Consider the following 6,724-nt stretch of genomic DNA (forward strand, 5'->3'; position numbering starts at 1 on the left):
TATCAATTTCTAGGTCAATGCCTAATAAGTTGGTTAAGCAGAAAACAACACTGTGTTGCTTTATCCACTATTGAAGCAGAGTACATAGCCATGGGAGAATGTGCATCTCAACTATTATGGAAGATGGTGGCAAAAGTCGAATACGCTCGTCCCCAACGCCCCCGCCAACCCGTCTCAGGGCTAACACACATCTCAACTATTATGGAAGATGCATACCTTGAAGGACTATCCATTAGAATATAAAATATAAAAATTTTAATTGATAATATAAGTTCAATTAACCTAACAAAAAATATAATCTACCACTTAAGGACTAAACACATAGAAGTAAAACATCACTTTGTAAGGGATCATGTATCTAAGGATGATATTGTACTCAACTATGTTGAGTCCAAGTCAAACGTAGCTGATATTTTCATAAAATCCTTACCTGAACTTGAGTTCAGTGCACTTAGAAGACAAATAGGGATTTGCTTAGTAGAATAGAGCTTACTTTTGAAAATATTCCTCTTTATTGTTGCTATTTTTTAAAATCAGCTTGGTTTTAAAATTCCAGGAAAAATATTTCTAAAATTCTAATTTTATTTGTTTTTCAATATTTAGACTTAGCCTAAGGTATCTACCCCCTAGAAAGCATGTTCCCCTAGGTCTCAGCCAGAGCATTTCACAAGCACACTAGGATTACCTTGCTTGTATATGAAAAATACTTAGAATGGTATGAGATGCATAGGGTACTGCCTGGACTTCAGAATGCTTATGTTTGTGCATCAACATAAGTCTGGGCAATAAATATCAAAATCAAATTAATCAAGTAAAGTTATCCATACTTAGTCAAACTAATTGGAACACTTACTTAATTTGACTAACCAAGTGAAAGCTACTACCTTATGGTAAACAGCTAGGAGCTAAAGGTTAGACATTTGTTTAAAAGTAGATGTTTAAGTTTGAAAATATGTTGTTACTCATACTTGGACTCTTGGACTCTAGGACTCTAAAACTTAAAGAAGTTTTTGGCATTAATCAAGGGGAAGTGAAAGGAGTCAAGTTAAATATATTTGAAAGTTAAAGTATTCCTTTTCAAAATTTCAAATTATAAATATTTTTGGAAAAAAAAGTTCAGTTTTTATTTTTTCTTTGTGTTTAAATAAAAATTATTTTTAAGCTAAGTGTTTAAACAAAAATTATTTTTAAGCTAAGTGTTAAACAAAATTATCTTTAAGCTAAGTATTTAAACAAAATTATTTTTAACCTAAGTGTTTATCAAAATCCCTTCAAAGCTTAAATTTTAGCTAAGTTTTTTTTTCTAAAAAAAAAAATCTAATTTAGCTAAGTATTTTCAAAACTAAGTTTAGCTAAATTGTTTGGTGAAAAAGCTAAGTACTAAATCTAAATTTGTTTAAAGGCTAACCTTTTATCACAATCCTTTTTAAGCTAATTACTTAAGCTACATTTGTTTAAAACTAAATTTTTATTAGGAATTAATTTTTTTTTAACTATGAGTTTTCTCAAATTTTTAACTAAACATTTTTCAAAAACTCAATCTGGTTTAAATTATTTCAACTATTTTTGATATATGGCAAAGGGGGAGAAAAAAGTGAAAGTTAAGTGATTAAGGGGGAGCTACAACTTAAGTGAGTTAGGGGGAGCTACAACAAGTTGTTCTAAATATTGTATCTTTTTAATTGCACTTGATATTGCATCTTAATATTGCATCTTTTTAACTTATGCACATTTATGTTCTTATAATTGAGTTATGTTTTACTTAATTTTGAATTTTGTTGACATAATCAAAAAGGGGGAGATTGTTGGTGCGGAAAGCATCAGACGATCGAACCTGGGTTTTGATAATGATAAAGGATTCAAAGTTAAGGTTATTTGTTGTCTAACAAGTTTGAATGAGATTGCAGGAAAGTTCTAAATGTTCTTAGGCAAAAGTCCTAACTGCGGTTAGACAGGTGGAAAACTCTAGTGGGCGGTAACCCTAGATCCTAAGGGGTGGTAACCTTAGGCGGAAAGTCTTAGCGGGTCGAGGGGTTTAGGAAAAATCCTAGAGTCGGGGATTCTAAGTTGAAATCCTAGTGTCGCGAACCGGGTGGTAGTCTGGATGGGTCATGGAACAAATGTCCAGCATGAAGACCGGAAGGTTCAGATGCTGAGCAAAAGTCCAGTTGGTCTGAAAGATCAATCTGGCAATAGGTAACTTCTCCTGAGAGGAGTAGGTGAGGACGCGCTCTCTGAAGCGGGAACAGTAGGCGTCGGTTTGACCTAGGATTTTCGAGAAACTCAAAGTCAGAACCGGGCAGTCCGAAGACTGTCAAATACTTTATTATTCATGTCTTTATGTGCTAACTGTTGGATCGAGACCACGCTAGAGGGGGGGGGGGGGTGAATACCGTTCGTGGCTATTTCTTTCGATTCGTAAAACAAATGAGTAAAAGCGCAGCGGAATGAAGAAATAACGAACACAGAGAGATAAGAAGATTTACTTCGTTCGGAGCCTAAGGCGACTCCTACTCGAAGGCCCGCGATCCTTGATCGCTTTCCGTGGGCAACAACTATAAGCACGATAAAAATATTACAGACTAATTACAATTCAAAGCAGTAAACAGATTATACCGACAACAAAAACTAAATCTGAAGCTCCGGGTTGTCGGGGTGTCGTTGCAGCACTTTCTAGCAGCTTGTCGCAGAGAGATTGCTTAGAAGATTGTTGTACTAAAGTGCACCTCGACCCTTCTTTTATATGAAGTTCCGGGCGCCCTTCCGGGCGCTTGGGGTGTGACGTGGCCAACCAACGGGATGCTCCACGTGGCGAAGTCATGGCGAGGATAAAGTTTGGTCCGGGCGCCGGACCTCGGCGCCGGACCTCAGCGCCGGATCCATCCGGGCGCCGGACAGCTCTTCCGGGTTCCTCACTGCAAACAAAGGTTAGTCCGAGCAAAATCCCCGCAGGCAGTGTTAGAATAAGATAAAACATTGTAAGAAGAATTGTGTCTTGGATTGTCAAGTCTGACGGTTCCAATAAAATCCTAGGTCGACTCAGACGCCTCTTGTTCCTCTACGAGGCAGCGTCCTCACCTACTCCACTCGGGAGATTTACATTGCCGTCGATCCTCCAGTTATTTGGACTTTTCTGCTTTCGGCCTTCGGACTTCACGATGGACATCCGCTTCCGGCTAGTCGGTCTTTCACACAGTTCGCGACACGGGACTTTCCACCTAGGGTTACCACCCTAGGATTTTACACGAAGCCATCGACCGCCTTTCCATGGGTTACCACCCCTATGACCTAGGGTTACCACCCCTAGGGTTTCCACCCGCCTAACTAGGACTTTCTGAAATACTCATTCAAACATGTTAGATCACACACTAACTTAACTTTGAATCCTTTGCCATTATCAAAACTAAGGTTCGATCGTCGGATGCTTCCCACCCCCTTTTTGATAATGACAACCGAAATTCAATGTTAAGTAAAAATTATGCAGTTATATATAAGCACAAGAAGCGTGATATAAAAAATAAGCATAAACATAGCTCCCCCTTAATACAGGCTCCCTTTAAAATATTTTCTTTGAATTTCTATTTTATTTCTTTCTTTGAATTTCTCTACTCTCCCCCTTTGCCATATATCAAAAATGAGCAAGTTTTGAAAAACCTATTTTTTCAAGACAGAATTTTAGCAGAAAACCTTTTAACGTAGGCAAGGAGCGAGGTAATATAGCAATATTTTTCAAAATTTTCAACTTCAGAAATTTAACAAAGTTTTCAACTTCAGAAATTTAACAAAGTTTTCAACTTCAGAAATTTTAAGCAAAAAAATTTTTTAACTTCAGAAATTTTCTAACAAAAATATTCAACTTCAAAAATTTGCTAACAAGATTTTCAACTTCAAACAAAATTTTCAGCTTTAAAGATTTTCAAGCAGAATTTTCAAAAAAATTTCTTGAAAGAAAATATTCAGGTTTTTAAAGAAAATTTCTAAAGGAAATTTTTTTTTTCAAAGCTTTAAATAATTTTCAAAAAACTTGACGAATTTTCAAAGAGGTTTCAGCTTAAATAACTTTTTAAGAAAACAATTCAGAATAGAGGATACTAGAAAATTTGGAGAAAGGTTTTGAAAGAACTGCTTTGACATGTGTTTCAAAATTCTTAAGGCAAAGGAGAAGTGATAACCTTTCTTGTTGATAGAATGTCATTTTGTTTTAGTAAGGTATCAGAGCCCTACAGTCCCAGCATGAGTAAAGATTTGTTTTGATCAGGTATCAAAACCCTTAAGTACAGACATGCTAAAACTTATTATTTCCTTCACCAATTGTCTAACCGTTTAGCTACTTGCTGATTGCCTAGAGGGAAACAGTGTTCACTTGGTTAGTCAAGTCAAGTCAATTGATCCAGTTAGATTGTACTAAGGCTGGAAGACTTGATTTGATTACTGTTAATCATGTATTTAACGCCCAGACTCATATTGATGCACAGAAATAAGCATTCTTGAGTCCAGGCTGTACCCTATGCATCTCACACCGTTCTATTTTTTACAAACACAATCAAGGTAAACCTAGGTGTTTGTGAGATGCTCTGGCTGAGTCCTGGGGGAACATGATTTCTAGGGTGAAATCCTAGACTAAATCCAACTTTCGAAAGTCTAGCAAAGTGGGGATTTTGGAAAATCAGTTTTGCCTAGAAGTTATAAAAAAGATGTGACTAAAAGACTAATCTATTAGATTAAGTTATAGTCAATCAAGCCTGAAGAGAAACCGTCTATTAGACTAAAAAGTCGACATAGATAAAAGAGTCATAATAGAGCTGCTACAAGCTGTACTAGAGTCATAATAGAGCAACAGTAGCCCCCGGTTTTTGACCTTTTATTATTATTATTATTATTATTATTATTATTATTATTATTATTATTTTAATGTTTTAATTAACTTAAAGATGCTTAAGTAAACTTGATTTTTAAACATGTTTAATTGAGAATTAATTCAAATTTTGAAATTGAGTTTAAAATAATTTTGAAATTGAGTTTAATATAATTTTGAAATTGAGTTTAAAGTAATTTTAAAATTGAGTTTAAAATAATTTTGAAGTTGAGTTTTAAGATAATTTTGAAATTGAGTTTAAAATAGTTTTGAAATTGAGTTTTAAAATAATTTTGAAATTGAGTTTTAAAATAATTTTGAAATTGAGTTTAAAATAGTTTTGAAATTGAGTTTAAAATAATTTTGAAATTGAGTTTAAAATAGTTTTGAAATTGAGTTTAAAATAATTTTGAAATTGAGTTTAAAATAAATTTGAAATTGAGTTTAAAATAATTTTGAAATTGAGTTTAAAATAATTTTGAAATTGAGTTTAAAGTACTTAGTCATCTCACCCGATCTAAATTTTCGATCAGGTAATCCTATAATTGTTGTGAGATGAATTGAGGTTCAGTTTAAGGAGTTGGTTTAACTTTGTGTTAGATTCAGGTTTAGCTTTGGGTTTAACAAGTAAGCATTCTTTGGATAAACTTCTGGGCTATGGTGAGTCACAAGGAACTCATTAAAGTAACCATGCCTTCGAGGTTTTCCAAATAGTCCTACCCATTGAGTTTAATACTAAACCTTGGTCTAACTAGTTAGGATCCATTTAAGGGTAGCTTCGGTCAGTTCCACTTGGCCAAATGCACCAGGTCAAAGCCATATATTCCTAGACATGCGATGCCCAAGCTTCCCTAACGTACTATCATCCAAAAACTTCACCAGTACCGTGGGTCAAGTTAAACCTAGCCCATTTTATCTAACCTTAATTACCCTGCCGGGTAGTCTGCTCTTGGTTACCCTTATCGGGTGGATTAAGTTCGGAGGTGCCAGATAATCTGGAGCCTTCCTTTGGATTTTAATTTGATTAAATTCGAATTTAACTTGATTTTAATTTAATTTGCATTTTAATTAATTTAATTTCGATATTTTGAATTTCTGAATTTATTATTTAATTTCGAATTTTGAATTTTTGAATTTATTATTTAACTTCGAATTTTGAATTTTATAGGTTAATTTTGAATATATTTTTTTTAATTTAAATTTTTAATATCATTTTTCTTTTTGCTCCCCCTGGATCATGGCCTCGATATGGTTTATCGAGGTAGTGTATTTGATCCTTCGGGACCCAGTATTGACCAAGTCCAACTTGATTGATCAATTTGGACTTGGGGACCCATGCTTTGACTGAGTTACTACTTTGTTTGTATATTAAGGATAAGTAAGATTTATATTTACTTTTATATCCCAGCCCAGTTCTGTTGTAAATGACCCTTTGTGTCCCAAGAATTAAGTCCAAGTTCTTGGAGCCCAAAGAAAACCGTTCTAAGGTAGTTTTTAAATCTTTAACCTGATTTTTTAGACTTGAATTTTCTTCCTCAAGTCTTTGAACTTGAGTTGGAAATTCAGTCTGACTCTGGTCAAGTAAGGGTTTAGTGTCAGCCACTTCTTTAAGGACAGTTATTTCCTTTAGAAGTGACTTAACTTTCAGGTTTGACTTAGCTAATTTGCGCAATAAATAACTAACTAAAATGTTTAACCGGGAGATGCTTACAGCGGGGTCTGGTCCTTCGGAAACGGATACAGATCCGTGGCTTTGCTCGGACTCCGCCTCAGACTCGCTCTCGCTTCCGATATTGGGTCCCGGGCCATTAATGCGAGTAGACTGTATTCGAGCTCGTCGTCGTCGTCCTCCGATGAAGATTCATCCCA

The sequence above is a fragment of the Zingiber officinale genome, chromosome 6B, assembly GCF_018446385.1.
Source record: "Zingiber officinale cultivar Zhangliang chromosome 6B, Zo_v1.1, whole genome shotgun sequence".
In the NCBI taxonomy this organism is placed as follows: Eukaryota; Viridiplantae; Streptophyta; class Magnoliopsida; order Zingiberales; family Zingiberaceae; genus Zingiber; species Zingiber officinale.